At 39.7% G+C, this 19,713-nt stretch overlaps 1 protein-coding gene across 10 annotated transcripts in view; it reads right to left on the minus strand.

The window, feature by feature from the left end:
• Positions 1 to 19,713, minus strand: part of CHL1 (cell adhesion molecule L1 like) — a 125,732-nt gene that overhangs the window by 88,022 nt on the left and 17,997 nt on the right. For 5 of the 10 annotated variants that reach the window (XM_068694320.1, XM_068694329.1, XM_068694330.1 and 2 more), the window contains exon 2: positions 6,042 to 6,122. The exons of 2 other annotated variants lie outside the window; for them this stretch is intronic. The gene's annotated coding sequence lies outside the window, so the exon portion shown is untranslated. Of the gene's footprint in view, positions 1 to 6,041; positions 6,123 to 7,695; positions 7,805 to 19,713 lie in introns of those variants that run through there. 3 more of the 10 variants (XM_068694324.1, XM_068694322.1, XM_068694321.1) reach the window with 2 other exon arrangements.

A 19,713-nucleotide genomic window follows, 5' to 3' on the forward strand; every position in this document is an offset into this window, starting at 1 on the left:
CACAATTAGGTATAAAGGTACACAAAGTCTAGTTTCTTTTGGAAATAGTCAAATGCAAACTTTAAGATGTGCTTTGTAAGGAAGAGAACATAGAGGTTAGGAAGGATAAAGCCTAAACATGAGTCAGCAATGCAAGTCTGCTGCCAGAGACAAGTGGTGTTTTGGGAAATATTAACAGATGTTAACCACAGGACATGGAAGGTAATTATTCATATGAGATTCAGAAAGCATGACCCAGGAAGGAGGGTATTTGCTCAGTCTATGAAAAATAAGGTCCAAGTAGATATAACAGTTATCTTCCAATATACAACAGATTTTAATTAAGAAAACCACAATTATTCATACTTCATGAACGGATGACTGAATTAATTCACAGTAAGAAAAATTAAGGACAGACAGAATGAAAGCTTTCTGAGCTACACAGACAGTTAATCATTTGAATATGTTATCTCCAAGGAGGCTCTTGGGACCCCATCACTGGAAGCCTCTTAAAAGGACTCCAGATGAACATCATTCCTGGAAGTTGGCTCTGTGGTGTGATGCAGCAAGTTCAGTTCATGACCCCTCAAGATCCTGGGTCAGACTTGCATTCTAACACTTTTGGTGTCAACACCACCCAAGAAATAATATCTGCATTATCTCCTCTGGAGCAAAATAACAGTGAAAATATCATTTCATTTGGCACCACAACTGAGTACTACTGCTCAGGACATCACCAGCCTCATATTATCTTTAAAATTCTTATTACATACTTGCAAGTCAGGACAAATATGTACATTTAGCTGTCATACTTCAGAGTTTGTAATGACTTCATCCACAAAGGCGCCTTTTATCCAAGTGCTGCCATTTTTATGTTTTCCCAAGAATCATATTCAAATAAAACTAAAATAGGAGAAGCTACCTCATTACACTTCTGCTTTGTGCCCCTGTATACACTGGTTTCTTAACACGTTCTATCTTTAGGAAAAGGGTGGTATGTAATATACTTCCTTCATTGCAATAGTTTGTGTTGCATATTCTTATTCATTTTTCTTAATTTACTGTACATTTGGTTGTCCCATATGGTACTTTGCAGGAAAGCTTATTTCAACATCAAAACTGAGTTTTATATTTCAATTTACTGAACTAATACATAGAATCATAGAATCATAGAATATCCTGAGTTGGAAGGGACCCTTAAGGATCATCAAGTCCAACTCTTGACACCGCACAGGTCTACCCAAAAGTTCAGACCATGTGACTAAGTGCACAGTCCAATCTCTTCTTAAATTCAGTCAGGCTCGGTGCAGTGACCACTTCCCTGGGGAGCCTGTTCCAGTGTGCATTAACTTTGCTAATTAACATTAACTTTGCTGATGCTGAATTTATTCTACCTTTGTATTTTTATGTAATTTTATTAACTCAACTTTATATAAAGCTTAATCACAGTCTCTTACCAATCTGTTTTCTCTATGTCTATGTGAGTATAGTAATATAGTGGATATATCTGAAATAATAGGAATAACAAAAGTAGCATTATGCACAATTAGAGCTAGTAGCACACAAAATCAAACATTGTTAATAATAAATGGCAATATTATATAAAAGAAATACCATCTGAAAGCTGATTTTACACGGCATATTAAAGACTTGATGGCTCAGGAGATTGGTAATAGAATAAAAAGCCTTTCATCTCAAGGTCATCAATTCAAATACAAGTCAGACTGATAGCAACTGAAAGCCATTTGATGAGAGTGCTAATGAACCTAGTCTCATTTCTAAAAAATGTAAGAATAGCCATAGCATTTAGCTCTTTCTCCTGCCTGACAGCAGTCAAGACAGAAATAGCATGGAGGCACAGAACCCATTTGGCAGGTAGAGCTGTATTCCCCTTGTTGTATGCTGCCAGCCCCAGGCCATCACTATTTTAGCAGCTTCCTAGCAGGTACCTGTTTGCTCTGTTCCAAAATTCAACATTTTCAGTGCTGCCAACTGTGTCTTTTATTGCTTGGAGAGTTGAAAAACCAAACCGGGCTTTCAGCTCCCTGCATGACCACATGATACACAGGCAGCAGTCTGGTTGTTTGCTGGTGCCATAACAATTTGGTGCACTAATGCATTACCTTTATTTGATACCATACTCTTTTTTTTTTTTTTTTCCAGTATGTATCTAATAAACCAATGCACAAAAGTAAGGCAATACATCAGGAAAGAGAGCAAACCCTGTGCCAAATAGAGCAACCGTTCAGCTCCCCTCACATCAGCCAGGAAATAAAGCAAACCACATATTGTGTGACTTCAAATGCAAACTCAAAATCTTCTGCTATAAAAGCCCTAGTATCATTCCCTTTGATCCAGTACAATCTCTCAATGCTTATGCAATTTACTATTGGCTATAGTATTAACAGGATGCAAAGCACTGATAAGAAAACAATTGATGTCCTTATGACTGCCTTTTTTGTGCTGAGAGATTTTTGCTTTTTAGAGTCATCTTAAGATGAATTTTGATTTTATATCTTCCACGGACAAAGTTTGCACATGCAAACTAAGTGCCCAGAACATCTACAAGTACTTGCTTGTAGGTGTAAACAGGGACATCCAGAAGCATCATTCAGTGTGATATACAGTAAAAAGACAGATTTTGCCCATAATCTGTACTTGGAACCCACTGATTCCTTTCTGAACTGAGGCATCCAGACAACTCCCTCAGGTACCTTCCAGCCCAAATTATTCTACAAATTACCAACCACAAACTCACGTAACCTCCATCTTCAGTAGTCCCCAGGCTTAGGAGGGCTGTTTGACATCTCAGAAGTGACTAATGGATTAATTTTAAAGGTGACTAGGTGCCTAAAGATGCCGTTTACAACCAGCATGGGCTTACAATGTCTGGGTAATCAATTCCCTTAATGCAATTTTTTCCCAGCGCAGCACAGGTGCCTAGCAGCCATTACAAAGCCAGAACGTAGTGCAAGGCAGGCAGTAGGAATCCCCAAGCTCTCCTTGTATGGGAAGCCTATGCTTCCACTCAAACCCTCCCATGGAGCACAGGAACAGCTCCATCATACTACAGAGCATCACTTTTGGGATAGCTTATCTGCAGGTCTGGGAGAGAGAATTTGCTCATGACACATACAAAAGCGAGCTTTACCCAAAAGCTTCAATGTCAGGGAAGCTCTCCATATGATGGAGGCAGCAGGTATTCCTGGACCCCTGTCACCTGAGCTGAGTGTGTCCCAACCAGTGTTGTGGGATTATTTAAGGATGAAGCTGGAGATTCCCTTGTTTCAGCTCAGAGGTACCTCCCAGCTTGCCACCTCAAATGTCTTTACTTATCCCATGTCTGTCTAGAAGACTATGAAGAGTACAGAGATCTGCACTGAAGTAGATTTGGGAGCGTGGCGAGCTCCTGAATCCATCAGTTAAGGTCATTAGCTCCTGTGACACACCTCACCAAAGTCAATTTTCAGAGATAAACGTGTGACAATCTGACTGGAGGAATTCTCCTGTAATGTATTATTAATCCATTTATTACTACAGTTATTATAATCTTTTTGTAGAGCACTGTAGCTCAATTTGTTCTATGGCAGCTAATGTTTTTAATGAGCCCTTTCTTCTCCTCAGGATGGGAGCTTCCTTCACCAGACACTGGCTTTTAAGCAAGTAGAAAATGACACAAAGGTGTATCCTATTTATAAATGCAGCTTCATGTGTCATGCCCTGAATTTTAAATGCAAAGGAGTGCTAACTTTCAGGTTGACAAATAACTTTTACAAGTTAAGACTTACAAACTCTAAATATAGGAAGGCTTAAAATTAAATTTATCAAACAGTTAAATGCAATGAAATCTTAATGACAATTCCCCTAGCTGAGAAAGAGATGTGTTGAAATGAAAAGGTCTTGTGTACACGCACTTCTTTGCAGGGCAGATGGAGGGCATACATTAACTTAACTCCGAACCCTGTCTGAATGGGTTTGGGTTCAGATGCTGGTCAGGGCAGGCGAGGGGGTCACGGTGCTGAGCTGGGGAGGAGAGGGCACTTCAGGCAGGGAAGGGGGTGTGCAGAGAGCTGTCAGCCCCAGGAAGGGGAACAGCACATTTCCCAAACATCCACGGCTCTGACGCATGGAGAGCCAAGCACACAGCTGGTTATAAAGGCTGCATTACTCCATGACCTTTTCTGCTAAGAGAGAAGGGCAGATATAAAAATCTGCTCAAGTTTGCACTCAGAATGTTACGCCTACACTTCCAGTATTTCTCCTTTGAAATGGCAAAGCCCAGCCCATGCAGCAGCCTCAGGGAGGAGACCGGAGGAGAGTTTTGCTTGTTTGCTTGGTTTTGTTGACGGTGGGTGGGGTTTTGTGGATTTATTTTGTTGTTGTTGTTAGGGTTTGTTTGTTTGTTTTAGTAAAATGCATGTGTTTTGGGGAGTAAGAAGAAACAATAACATTGTGTGTCCACCCCAGAGGAAACAAAACCAAACCAAGCCAAACAAAAAATGAGTAAACCTTTATTCTCTTTGCTCATGCATACCTACAAAAATAGGGGCAGCCTTCATAGGGTGACCTTTCCAGATGGCTGGTCATGAAAGAAAGTTTCTAAGCTAACTTGTAGAATGACAAAGAAAGTGAGCTGTTCAGAGCTGCTCCTAAAAGGACAGGATTCAAAACATAATCATGTTTTATAGAGATCTAGATGTAAACAGCACCTGAAACCTACTGCTTAATTAGTTGAGGTACATCAGAAATCCGAAAATTATTCTCTACTTGAAACCATCACTGGATGTAAAAAAAAAAAAAATAATAATTTTTTTCAGCCGTATAATAAAAGAACAAAAAATATTTTACTAAAAAAGTAAGTTAAAGCAATATTTAGACTGACTACATTTTATCACCAACTTTGTCATTATGAATTTTACAGACCACAAAAGCGTGCAAGATGACATTCAGCAACAGATATGTAGGAAGGATGTTCTCAGCCCTGCCCTCTGCAATAGCAAAAGACAGGGATCAGAATGCAGGGAAACAAAAACAACAAACAGTATCTCAAAAAAAAAAAAAAAAAAAAAGTTAAGGGATACAGAATTCACAACAGAGCTTTACTCTTAGAGCTCTCATTAATAAAAATTAATGAGAAACACATATTTAAGCTCCATGTAGCACAGACTCCCTGCTCATCAGCCACAAACAAGAAACAGAACACAAAATTATAATTGTTTAGCAAATAGGATTAAATAAATAAATAGACAGAACCCCCTTGCCAGTGTGCTTATTTCCTCCAAGCACATCTCGCTGCAGGACGGGTCCATAGGCACTGAAATCCCTGGTAGGAAGCTACCCAAGAGAAGCCACAGGCACAAGTACCCTGAGGCTCCAAGCTTCCTTCCACTCCACCGATGAATGCACCACAAAGGCCCTGCTCTTTCTCTGTTCCTTCTCAACATGCCCCAGGCCTGCTTTAACCGAAGGCAAGGTCTGGGGCTTTGCACCAAGCCCCTCAGGTGCCCGGGGCAATGCACTATCACCCTCCTGCCCCAAAAGCCAACATCACCAGCTACAGGAAAGCAGGTTGGAAGACATGCATGGAAATAATCAGGGTAGAATGACTGCAACACCTTTTCTGTTCTGTCAGGTTGAAAAATGAAATAGATTACAGATTCTTGTTTGTTTGTTTGCTTGTTTTTTTTTTTTTTTTTTTTTTTTTTTTTTTTTTATATCAAATCATAAAGTCTTTAGCAATAAGATGCTGCTACAGGATAAAACCTATCCTAGTGTTCAGCTATATGTATAATTATTGACTGTATACTTAACTTATAAAGAGTAAAAGACAAACAAGTCACAGAGCTTTCAGACTTTGAAAGTATATCTGTATACTTCAAGCAATTCAAATTATAAGGAATTGTTCCATAGATAAATACATGCATAAATATATGGAAATCTTTATGCTATTATGGAAAGCATATTAAAGATACAAAAGATATCAAATAGGTCTAAAGTGGTTATAATGAATTTAACTATTACCATTCAGAATAAAGACAATAAATAAATAAATAAATTCTAACCAGTACATGCAGCTGCTTCTTCATCAGTGCATGGTCAATTTGCAGTTTCACACCTGAATCATTCTCCCCACCTTACTGCATCTGGAGGGAAAGAGAAACGTGTAAGTTGAGCAATGGTATGTCAGATGTTGACTTCATCTAAAAATAGCATTTTATCAGTCCATTTCTTTTTTTTTTTTTTTGTTTGGTTTGTTTTGTTTGTTTTGTTTTTGTTTTGTTTTCTTTTTCTCTACATCACTGAATTTGTCTGATCTTATTCTCTTTGTCCTCTATTTAACTAGAAAAGGACAGTGTTTTCCATATTTGAATAACAAGTAACATACCCCATGGAACAGAAAAATTAGCTGAGTCTGATTCTAATCCTAAATCTGGTTTGTGACCTTGGAATGAGGCACTTCTCTGCACCTCTATTTCCTCTCTTCCTTTGCTTTTCTTATGTCCTTAGATTACAAGCTTTGTAAAGCCAGCTAAGTGGTTTATATAGTACTAAACAGATAAGACTCAGTGATCACTGGAACCACTAGGTAGCACAAAAACAGAAACAATAAATCTTATCAACCATTACTTACATAATTGCTCTCCTATAGTCTAATGTGATACAAGATTTCAAGATGATTTTCAATAGTTACTTTCATTTAAAATAGCAGTCACCTCCTGGCCTTCATCATCTTCACCATGGAAAGATCTGGGAGCTTTAAAATCACTTTTCTTGCTCAAATACCTCCAGTCCCATAAGGGACTACATGTGCACAGTGTAAATCCCAGGCCATATTCCTATGCCACCAAGAAGCAAAAGTAGCACACAAGTGCTTTTTTTCCCCCCTTTTTCCTCCTTTGTGGGTCACCTTTAAAAGTGATTTTCTTTCAAGACTCTTTGTATGAATGAAAAGATATTCAGTGAGATGTCTTAAGGGGAAAGAAGTGATAAAAAGAAATTCATCTAACCTATTTTCTTTCTTGTCACTACTTGATAATCTCTTTATCTGGTCTCATTTCACCAGTTGCAGACAGACTTATTTCCCCACAGACAGACCCAAACCCTTTCCCAAAGCACACACATGCACATGCACCTCCTTTCCCACAGCATTTCAAATTCATATTGGAACATCTCTTTGGTATTTTGGAATATATCGCCAAATTTAGCATACACGGATGTATGTCTATGCTTATTGTCAAACACATCTCCCATCTTTCATTTAGTTTCTGCTTTGTGGGCAGATACAACACATTTATATGAACCTCCCTGCCAAAATAAGCATGCAATTTCACTGAACCACAATTCACTAGCATTTTTAGAGTTCAACCTGTTTGTCAATAAATTACGGTTTCTGACATGCACAGAAAATGTTTCCTTAAGCTCTACAGTGATTTAGGAACCTCAGCTCTACTTCCAGCTGCACTGTAATCCTTCTCAACACCTACTGAGACTTTAGCTTAGAAATGTTTACTTTCCTGCTGGCAGCACACTCAGCCCTTTATAGCGTCTTTACCTTCCCAAGGAAATGCAACTGCAGCTTGTGATGCCAAACACAAATTGCCTGATCTACAGCTTGTGCCAGCTGGGTACAGCCAAGCCAAGCCCAGTCCGAGGAGTGGGAGACGTGCCTCAGCTAGAAGACAAAGCAAGCCCAAGCCCAGTCCCATGCACACTCACCAGGGCTTGCAAAACAAGAGTAGAAAATCCCTACTTTGTAAAACTGTAAAACAGAGGCTATTGCCAAGATTTTAGCTTATCACAGGAACAGATTCAGAGTTCAAGACCAGAGATGCTGTTATTACAGCAAGTCTAGACTTCCTGCCATTACATTTTACCCAGCTACCTCTACATTAAGCTAATTCACTTGCAATTGATTAAAACAGCTTCTCCAAATAAAATAATAATCATCATCATCTACTTTTTATTTAGAGACATGAAAAAAAAAAAGTCACCACTATTTTAATTATGGACTCTGAGGGAGAAGGAAATTACAATTTCTCCTCTCCCCTCTTTTTTCTTTTCTCCAATCTAACTCAGAAATCACGACAGAGAATAGTAGCTCAGAAGCTTTATACCAGCCTTCTTTTTAATCAGCTGTCTCCAGTCTTTACCAGCTGTTTGTCAGCTTCTCCCACTTACATGGTGCATCTTGGACTTATCGATCTAGTAAGCTTTAAATTACAGCTATCCATGAAAAAAAAAAAAAAAAAAAAAAGCAGAGGCAAACCATAACAGGAAAAAACAGGCTTGATAAAGGAATTCTGAAGGGCTACACACTTTTGCTCAGAGAAAATCTTAATAGAATTTCCTGGAGAGAAGGTCTGGAGGACTGAAGTTATCAGTGGGCTGTGTGAACAGAGGAAGGATAAATAGAGCTCACAGGCTGAAGGAAAGGAGTTATATAAGAAATTCTTACAGTGAAAAGTATAGGTGAGCTTGATAAAAAAAAAAAAAAAAAAAAAAAAAAAAAAGCAATGTTAGGAACTCAGTCCATGTCATTTGGTATTTTTTATTGGGTTTATCAGAGCCAGCCAACTTTTAGCTGGTCTTGTTGTTTCAGGCATAGTATAAACCTACAGTGAGAATTCAGCATTCCCCAAACATACACACAAAAAAATATTTAGCATTAGAAGGGCAGAGTACAAGCAGGGTACTTTCAGTGCTCAGGTGCAACTACTGCAGCTTCAGCTCACAGACTGCCAAATGGTATCACTCTTGACTTTCATCAGAGAGCATCAGGAACATCCTACTGAAGGCACTAAGTTGACCATAAATCCCCACAATGCTGCTCCATCTCAAACCCACTGTTCCACACAGTAACACTGCCATTCCCAGCTCCTGGCAATGGGCATCACCTGGGGAAGGTGACCCACAATTTTGCCCAAGTCTCTTCTGTAACATAAAGGAAGACTCATGACTTGGTGGTCAAAGTCCATCACCCCCAGGCTTTTCTGTCCAGTAGGTGCTGCCTGTAGGAAAGCTCTGTCATTCCTCCCACGTGGCAGCCACACAACAGGCACTGATGCTGCCTGCTTCCCTTGCTTAGGCAAAGATTGTTCAAAGCTGCAGCAAATTTGCAGCTGCACAAGTCCTGAAATGATTGAATTTAGCATTACAGTAGAAAAGAAAGCATTAGTGAAACAAAGTATGTCTTAATAAAAATAAATGTTTCACGGTCTACATTGGGAATTTAACTGGCTGGTTTTTTTTCGTTGTTTTTTTTTTTTTGTGTTTTTTGTTGTTGTTGTTGTTTTTAAACTGGCTGTTTGTTTTTTCATTCCTTATATACTACAGGTTAAAAATAAGCAGCCTTATAAATTGGGATTCACAACAATTGTCCTGGAGACCTTGTGGCCAGAATCACAGAGGTTAGGTGCCCTGGCCTTGCAAGTCTGCTGGAATTTGTAAAGATGAGAAATAAAACTAGGATATTGCTTTCTCTGTATGCATGCACAAAGGATTTGCATGTCCATCTGGATACCCAGTGCTGCTTCTGCCACGTACTTCCCAATGGCATTTTATTGTTATTGCAGTCTGCAAGTACAGCCTGCAAGTTCGGCCTTCCTGTTCTCCAGAAGAGCTGACAGATTGCCACGTGAGGGAATGCAGTTCACACTTTTATTCATTCAGCTGGTCCCTCGCTGCGCTTGACATTGAATTTCAGAATTTCAGCTCTGTGCAGAGAAGGGAAAAAGCAGCAGGGCACAAAAACAGCTTTGAGACATCTCTGTCCCCTGTGTCGAGCTACCCTGTGGCTGCTCAGTCTCTGCGCTGCCCGCTGCCTCCGGTCACAGTGCAGATGGCACGGGCACCTCCTTGGGCTCCTCCACTCCTGGCTGGAGAGGAGGAACAGGTTGGGGCAGGGATGTGTAGGCCCCGCTGCAAAGTGACCTTCCTGCTCAGCCATCCGTTTCTCTCTAAGAGACGTGTGAATCGATGAAGTACCAGCCTCCAAGCCAGGCTTCTCAAAAAGTAAACCTAAATATGGAAACGTTGCTTGAACCGTGCCTGCTGCAAATCCCCACCTCACTGAGGGGAACAACGGCCAGCTTTGGCCCAGAGGACTGGGCAGAGCCACCCTGTGTGAGAAGAGGGGAGGGCTGCTCAGGCTGGAGCTCTGAGGCAGCCTTGGCCACTTCCCTGCAGCAAAGCCCTGCAGAAGCCAACTTGCTCACCCAGCAGCATTCTCATCACATCTCATCTGAGCCCAATCGATCGGTGCCAACCACAAGCATTTATCCTATTGCAGAATGCGGTGTGTGAAACACAGGTGGCAAAAGGATGAAAGGGCCCAGCATGGCCTGGCCAGCCTTCCCATCACCTCCAGTGCAAGTGACGATGAGAAATAAGCTCCAGTTCTGCACATTAATTGCAAAAGATATTTGGAAGAAGACATTTTTTCAAGCAATAAAAAGATGCATTAACCTGCTTGGAAAATATCCCAGTATGAAATGGGCAAAATGCAGTCACAGTAAAAGATTGCTGTCCTTGGAGTGAGTGGGGGGCTGGATTCGACACTAGAAGCACATGTGCTAAGGGAAGTATTTGTAATGACAGCTTCAAACTAATACCAGGTACACGAATTTGATATGGGCTGAAAAAAAAATAAAAAAAGATCAAGAGAGGGAAGGAGCTCTTAATCATTTAAGAAACAAACATTTTTAGACATAATTTTACCCCTGGGTATTATAAATACAACCTAACAAAGCTGTAGCACTGTTGAAAAAAAAGCCTATACAACAGTAATCTTTCCTCCTTCTTAAATAATGACTATTTCATTTTTAGCAACAGTAGAAAAGTACTAATTTCAAAGCAGTGAAATTTAGATGATCAATTTAGAAGACCTGTTTTGCCAATATTTCAGTTTTCCCATTAAGAAAAAAAAAAAAAAAAAAAGTGTTTTGGGTCATTTTGGGTCATTCTCACCTTTAGACTATGGTTGCTCCCAATTACCGCAAACACAACATTGCAAGTTTCTCAAATATCTATTTATTTATTACTGAAGGGGCTACCATAACATGAAGAGAACCTTGAAATACCAATCACAGCTGTCTGAGACCATCACACCACGTTAGCCAACAATTTCTGTGATTTACTGTACCTATAAAAGAAGGCAAGCATGAACAAGTTTTCATAAATCAAGCTTATTGGGCCAGATTCTGGCCCATGACTATTCAGGCACATGAAACACTACAGCTCGTTACCAGTACATAATTCAGCTCTGTAGGGACCTTAGCAGTAGAGAAGTATGGTGTTAAAAGCTGTTACAATGGTTACCAGAAGAAATCAACTTGGCTCTAACACACATGTAAGGGCTGATGCATACACATGCACATGCACTTTCTCATGGGCTTTTCACAACATGATGGATATTTTTCCCTAAAGACAACATCAAGGTCTGTAAAAAGCACTCAGATCTCATATAGAGCATTGCCACAGGATCACAGTAGGTAGATGTTCAGCGGTTAAACCCCGTGCCATGACACACATGAATGTATTGATTTTAAATTTACAGCGAACACCAGGTGTTATCGTCCCTTAAGGAAAATTGTGACTGCTAGGAATCACCTCTGTCAATATTTCCCTCCCGGGTCACTAAATCCTGATAGTCAATAAAAGTCAGTGAGCTCAACCAAGCTATCACAAGAGCCTGCACGTACCTTGGGGTAAAATTTGGCACACTTAGTATCTGCTTATTAGTTAGAATGATTTTGCATTTCAAATCCCCAAGGCATAGAGTGCACTTACACTTGATTTTAATAACCTTCTAATACACAACATATCTCCGCATTACAACCTTTCCCTGGGCTCTTCAACAAGGCGTATGTGCAATTGAATGCCACGCAAGCTGAAAACAGGATTGCTCCTAAACCAGTAACGCAGCATCACAAGTACCTACATGCTGGCTAAAAATAAATAAATAAATAAAATAATCCATTATTTTTCATACAACACATTCATTTCTGTCACAACACTGGAGTTTCAGGAAATAACACTTCTAAAACACTTAGTTCTGTGTTTTCCACATTAAAAAAAAATAGGTTTCAATTTTGCACAGTCAAGTGCCAAAATACCCAGTCTTTCTCAGAAATGCTGGAAAAAGTCTTCAACTAGGATAAATCAGCACAGTGTTTTTGAAGGAATTTTTCTTTACATCACCTCATAAACAATTTCCCTAATGTTTTCCGGTTAAAAATTGTAGTCAGGCCATGCACAAATTTAATTGAGGATGCTTTTCATCACTACAACACAGTTATAGGACAACTGAGAATGAATCAGAAAGGATTAACTTGTGAGGCTAACTGCAGACAATGTATAAAAGCTTTTGAAACTTTTTTTTTTTTTTTTTAAATCAGCATCTTTTGCTGCTGCACTGCTCACAAGAGATTTAGAGGATAATTTTAATGAAGAAAAATTATTTTTTTTATCCTGTTGTAAAGATTCTTCATTGTTAAACTGTAGATTTCAGTTGTCCCCCTCAAGAAATGCCTTTTGAATGCAACTGAAAAAATGTCCAATATTGACATGCAATTCTATGTTCAGATTTCTAGCAATTGTACAAACTACTAAGCAACTTATTTAGCATTTAAAATAAGCAAAGCAATGAAAAAAAAAAAAAAAAAAAAAAGGCAAACTAAAAAGGTTTCCAAATCCAACTAGCAAATAATATAGATTAAAAAAAAAAAATCTCTGGAGATTGACTTACAAAAATTACTGACTTTCAAACATAAAGATAAAATCAACAGACTGAAGTTGTTCATTATAACCAATTTGTTGAATTCTAATCCTGTGTTGGTCATCAGCTCTCTGCTTGCTTGTAAGACGTTCAAGCCATGGAAACAAAGTGATACTTGTTCCCATAACAATATCTAACCCTTATATAGCACTTTTTGTCAGCAAATCTCCAAGCACTTGACAAAGAAGGAAAGCTTTGTTACCCTCAATTCAGATAGGGAAATTGCAGCAGTAGGATAATTGCAGAGCCAGAAATAACACTTCCGAGTCCCAGGCTAATGGCCTAACTAATAAGCAACAGCATAGGGCATTTCATTAACACGGGAGACAACTGAGGTCACGATGGGCCTCTTCAGTACTGCTACTTTTGAAATGCTGAAAGTGCAAAGCGAAAAGTACAACTGAAAAACACATCAGCCAGTTCAATGAATTCTTTACATTGACTCTTAGGACATAGAGCATGCTATTAACTCCTTCTGTCCACACATCTGCATAAAAGACCTCATGCCCACAATCCTCCACCCAGAGAGGTTACTCAGCTTATGTTTAAGTTACTGTGGTACTACAAATGCTTAGAGTCAAATACAGTTTCAATAAGAGTGTTTTTTTTCTCCTTTCTTTTTTGTCTATCAGCAAAAACATATGTTTCTACTGGAAAATGAACAGTAGAGGATTAAAACCTGCAAAAGCCCATGCTCAAAAAAAAAAAAAAAAACAAAAAAAAAAACAGAATTTTCCTCAGAAGAGGGTAATGAGTGAGATTTATTCTTCAAGACTTTTTTCCATTGATGTTAATGCTCAGAGCTCTGCTGTGAAACAGATGATGGGGTGGTTGAGAGCTAATGCTTATGGGTCAGTGTGGGTCAGAAGCAGCGAGGCCAACAAAGCTGCTGCTGCTGCAGGTATTTGCTGCCAGTCACCCAATCAAGAAGTGGAGGAGGACACAGCTTTATTTGGTCTTCACAGTTCAACACCCTGATTATCCTGGGGGGCCTTTAATCACCATGATATCGGCTAAAACGGCAACTGATGATGCACATGCAACCTAGATTTCATAAGCATATCAAAGAAATATTGATGCTTGACTTCAGAAGAGCAGAATTTGGCTTGCTCAGGGAACTAGCAGGTGTAATACCAGGGACAACTGCTCTGGGGAAAAGTACTGGGGAGCTCCTTTATCTTCGAGGAAAACCTCCTCGAAGCACAAGAATGATCCACCTGATGAGTAGGAAGCAGAGCAGACGTGGCAGAAGGCTGACTTGGCTGAACGTGGAATCCCTGGCTGAGCTCAAACACAAAAAGAACGTGAACAGAAGGTGGATGTGAGGACAGCCTGCCCAGGAGCACTAAATAACCCTTGCCCAGACCTGCAGGAGTAGAACTGGGAAAGCCAAAGCTCAGGCAGAGTTGAAACTGATAAGGAATGGGGTAGACAGTAAGAAAGGCTCATTCATAGGTACATTTTCAGAAAAATAAATACATAAATAAATCAAGGAAAAAGCAAGTCCCTCCTGAACATGGCAACAGAACTGCTGACAAAGGGTACAGAAAAGGATAAGGAATTTAGTGGCTCTTTTTCACTCAGTCTTTACTGGCGAGTCCTGCTGTCAGGCTGCCCATGACCATGGCTGAATAAGAGTCAGTAGTGGATTGATAAACCAACAGAAAATTCAGCAGAGGGGACCAAGATAATTGTGGGCTTCAGCACATGATGTATGAGAAGAGGTTGAGAACTGTGTTTGTTTAATCCAGAGAGGATAATTACTGTTTTCAACTGGACAAAACCCTGAGCAACATAATCTAACTTCAAAGTTGGCCTTACTTTCAGCACAAGGTTGGACCAGATGACCTCCAACAGTCCCTTCCAACACTAATTATTACTCTATTTTAATGGTTTCTCCTTCACTTATACTTAATGCAGAGAATTCACTTGTAAAGTAGCATTTGGAAATAATTATTCTGCGTTTATGCAATATTTTCAAATAAAATTAAAAAATCCATACATATTTGAGAAGCATCCGACTGCTGGTGAAGAATATCATGGCCTAAAAGCCAGTCAGCTGGAGCCAATTAAATCGTGATCAACCTCCCATGACACCAAAATGCCTAATTGAACTTGTGCCGTCTGTGTGAGATGGAGATTTTGCCTTCTTCACAGAAGCCCAAAATGGGAGGTTCACTGTTGTGTCTCTGTAAATCAAGATCATTATCAAAAAGTAACAATCAAAACAGGAGATGCCTGCATTGATTAAAATAATGCTATTCCTCTTCTAAGAAGAAAAGACGACTTCACTTGCAAAAAGACAACCTCAGATGTTTAGTCACAAATACCCATTTTTTACCCTCCTGGCAAATGGAGAATGTGAGCAAGAACAAGTGATGCACATGCATATTTAGAATTAAACTTCAAAAGCAAGTGCTTCATTAGTGGAATATGATAAAAAGTAAGACATGTTTGAATGAACAGCTATGGTTTAGTAAATCCTGACTTTGGTTTTAAAAAGAAGAGAAAAACTACTGTATTTGGACTAAAACTTACAATAAAAATCAATTTGTATTTATAGATACTGAATAACACACTCATTACTATTCATGCTCATTACTGTTCATTTTGCTACTGTCACAAAAAATATGGTAAATGACTGACAGCTTTTAAAATATATGGATGTCTGAAGAACCAAAACAGCTGAAAGATCTGGAGTTTTGAATTCAAAAACTGTAGGCACTGCCAATATTATACTAATCTAACCTGATCTTAATTTTTTTTTTTAATCTCCCCAATCTTTTGAGTTAATTTGAGTAATCATTTTTTTCTTTTCCTTTTTTTTCCCCCTTCCCTGAGAGAATTGATGTTTCACTTCTATTTGGTTTCAGTAAGCTGTGAAAAATCACTGCACATCAGAAAAAGTACAAGCAACATTTTTCCCTAATTAGTCCATAAAAATGCTAATTTTTCTAATGAATCAGATTGAAATATCACAGGAGTAGGTAATAGTGCAAATACAGAGGTTGCTTATGGGGTAGGCTTTCAGATTCATTTTGCTAATCACTACAGCACTGGGCAACTTACAAAGCCAATATTTTAATGAGGTTTGAGAGGCAAAATATGCTTATTCAATTTTTGTGCAAAATAATGTTAGTTATATGCATATGCACCTACTCACTGCAACCATGCATTCAGTTATAGATGTCAAAAAACAGACCCGCAGTATTTACAGCCTGGTTCCTCAGCTGCAGTGAACCTTTCTATCCCCATTACAAGAAGATCTCCTCTGCTTGTTTACTCAAGCTGAGGATGTGACTATAAATCTTTATTCTGCCCAATTTTACTGTTAATACAGTCCATTTCTGAAAACGATAAAATAATACTTTCTTTTTTCATGGACCAGTAGCTAATAATATCTCTAGTCTGAATCAGACAAGCAAGAAAGTGAAATCATTGTCTGTCCACTCCACAGTATCTTCATTTTTTTCTGCTCTTACACTTTTGCTCCTGCCTTCTGTGTTGGCACATACTGAGGCACTTGTATCCAAGCTGCAGATCGAGGAAGGAGTGGTCTTTTTTCAAGTCAAAATCCAGTAAAATCAATGAGCTCTTAGAGGAAATCTCCTAGGGCTTGACCTTCAGGGTGGCCTTTTACTCTCTAAGCCCCATGTAAAACCACAATTCTGCCAGTCAATCCTTGGTAAAAGATTTAAAGAAAAGGACTGTTGCCTATTGGTGGCACCAACAATCTAAGCAGGAATTAAGCAGCTTGAAAAAGCCTTTAAATTCAACTTATCACTCTCCCATAGCTCCCCATATATTCTTTATGACCCCGTGTTCCCTTACCCCTTTGATCATTTTATATTGAAGTAGTCTCTTGTTTAATATGTAGCTAAGATGACTGCATGATAACATCAAAACAGAAGGGAACATAAAGAACATGAAAGAATACGAAGTCAATAGCTTTGCAAATCACAACGCATAAACAGGCCTAGTTGAAAGCTGCGGCAGTACAGTGCTGCCTTTATGCTCTCACAAAGTTGCATGCAGTGTTAAGACCAACTACAGACTGAAACTAAAGATTAAAACTACGTTGGGCTTGCTTTCTTCTTGCTTTGATTGTTCATTTTCCTCAAATGGTATAGACCTACAGATTCAGCACCTGGTTTTGTCCACCACATCAGCTGATCTAACTGCTCCTCTGCTGGAGAAAAGGCTTTCCAAACCAGTGTTTCCTCAACGTATGGAAGCTGCACAAGCCCATAGTCCTTCAGCCTCATACCACTGTCCTTACAACACAGACCAAGCCATCTCCCCACCTGTTCCAACAGTATTTTTGACAAGCAGCAAAAAGGGAGATATTCACTGAAGTCTCACTTATGCTCTTCTGAGAGTACTAATTCCAACCTAACAACAACAAAGTCTCTTAACAAGATTTTGTCTTCTTGATCCCCAACATCTTCCTGCTGTAGTGTTTATATAAAACTACGTGGTATGTGTCAGAGGCCAGACAGACTGAAAAGTTGATGCTTACTGTCTAGGACTCATCTCACACTTGGTTTTCATACCATATTTCTTGGCTGCCTACACTCATGCTAATCTGCTAAAAATCATTTTACCCACTTGGAAGACAACATATCACTTGTACTCAGTTCTATTATTCATCAGACTACCAGGATGTCAGCTCTGTGACTGACTGCTAATTATCCTTTCCCACTGAATGTCAGAGGCAGTTGCATTTTCGGCAGCAATTTATTCTTCTTCCCATGGAGTCATGAGGTGGAAGCTGAGACCTATTGAAGTCAGTGACAAAAGCCCCATTGACTTCAATTGTGTCGGGAATTCATCTTTTAATGGAGAGAGACCTGTTTAAGTGTTCTTTCGTATATGATGTCAACACTCTGAGATAACAATTGACACCAGAACAATATGCACATTACCAATGGTGCCAGGATGGGACACAGCACTCAAAAGCTCTGCACGCCATCAAATCCCCATCACAGGACCTGACAGGATGGTGCAACACTCACATTTCAGGTGCCTAAAAACAGAGAATGACCTCTCATCTGGTCAAGGCCAATGCATGCAACATATTCAGTCCTATCTGAGAACAGCCATGCTCATCTGGTGTGATAAAGACAGCTCATTCACCTGGTAGGTTGGATTGATACCACAGCTAGTAGATGGACTTTTTCCTACATGGTGTCATGTGGAGACATAAGCCCATCTCCAGAAGTAATCTGGAATAGCTATGGTGTTATAAATTCAGAGTACACTGCACCTTAATGTCTGTAATAGAGGCAAGAGATAAAAAGGCAAGGAATGAGGAGGCAAAGTAACTTCACCTTTCACTGACTTCCTATTTCTCCCCTCCAAGACATGCTGGCAATGAACATAGCAGTGTTGTTCAAAATGCTCACTTTTAACAGGAAAAGCCCTGCTCATCTTGGAGGATGTTCCATGTGATAATAAATGAAAGACTAAATCCAAGCGTTGATATGCACACCATCTGAATTATGTGCTTTTCCAACACTTACTGTTTTTTCCCCCTCCAAATAAGCTATCCCAACCTGCCCTTTCATTCAGCTGGTGCTGCTGCCCTTCTCTCCCTGCAGACTTTTATTAATCAAAGTGTTTTACATTCCCATCATTTCACTCCTGGCTCAAGGATCTTCTTGGCCTGAACTCCTAACCTGAGTGGCGGGGACCTACTCCTCAGCCCTCCCTCCCTCCTCAATCATTCATCCGATAGAAACAGGGGATGCTTTAATAACCCCTAAACAAGCCACCACACTAGGACAGCAGGTACCCAAGCAGCCACACACTCATGCTCTCGGGACAGGACTTTTATTTCTGCATAGCTTCCTATAACCTTCAGGTCTTCTCTCTTCCAGCTGTCTCTGTATTCCCATGTTTCCTCCAGCTAATATCAAGTCTGTGCTCACTGCCTGCCTCCTATATTGCTTCCTAGCCATCCGTGCAGAAAGCTCTCTTTTAGCTATCAACTCCCACAGCTTCTCTAGTTTACACCAGGTGAGGAGGTGGCCACCAATTGCTCTAGCCAATGTGTTGGTCACAAGTGAATACCGATAGCTTCAGCACAGTTGTTTGCAGTTTGTGACAGCCCACGCAGAGCAAAGTCATTCATTCCTTGGGGTAAGCATATCAGCAGGCTGCAGGAAGGCAGCCAGGTCCAGGGGGTGAGGAATCAGCACGAGCCCATCATCATCTCCCCCCCTGCATGAGCCTGAGCAGGTAAGAGGACAGCCATCTCCCGAGGACAACAGCACTGACAAGTCAAGCTGGAAGGCATTTTTTAGCAGATGGTTCAGACCAGCAGTTGTTTTTAGCAGCCATCCTGCCCAAACCCAGCTGAAGAATATTCTGCATCGCTCCATCTTTCTCACACAGCTAAATGGGATGGAAATCTACTGTTCATGTGCAAGTCATATTTCAAGAACTCCATTTTAGAAAGGCAGGCTGAGATACATTTAAAATCCTGTTCAAGCCAAATTCACAGCACAGACTTTATTCAAATACATTTCTATATGCTTCTGCATCAAGTGGCTGCAACTCGCCAGTCCTTTGTTCTGTTCAGGCTCCTGCTCCTTTACTGCTCCCTTGCCACAGCCACCAAGCTCACCTTGGGACAAGGCAAATCTACTCTCCTTATTCAGTAGTTGTGTCCAAAACATCTAAACTACAGAAGCCTAAAAAAAATAAATCTGATTTTGCTTTTCTGATGCATTCTATTAGTTATTTTTTAAAAAATACTATGTATTATATATAAAGCTTAAATTAACAACCATTCATATGTTGAAGGACAAAGAAGAATAAGCGATACTTCCTACGCAATTTCATATGACAAAATGGTGTAAGTGAAGACAGAATGTAAAAACTATTTCCAAATGAGAAGCAGAATCCATGACAGCAACACTTAGAATTAAAAATAAATAAATAAATAATCAATGTGC

The sequence above is a fragment of the Anas acuta genome, chromosome 11 (genome assembly GCF_963932015.1).
Source record: "Anas acuta chromosome 11, bAnaAcu1.1, whole genome shotgun sequence".
Classification (NCBI taxonomy): domain Eukaryota; kingdom Metazoa; phylum Chordata; class Aves; order Anseriformes; family Anatidae; genus Anas; species Anas acuta.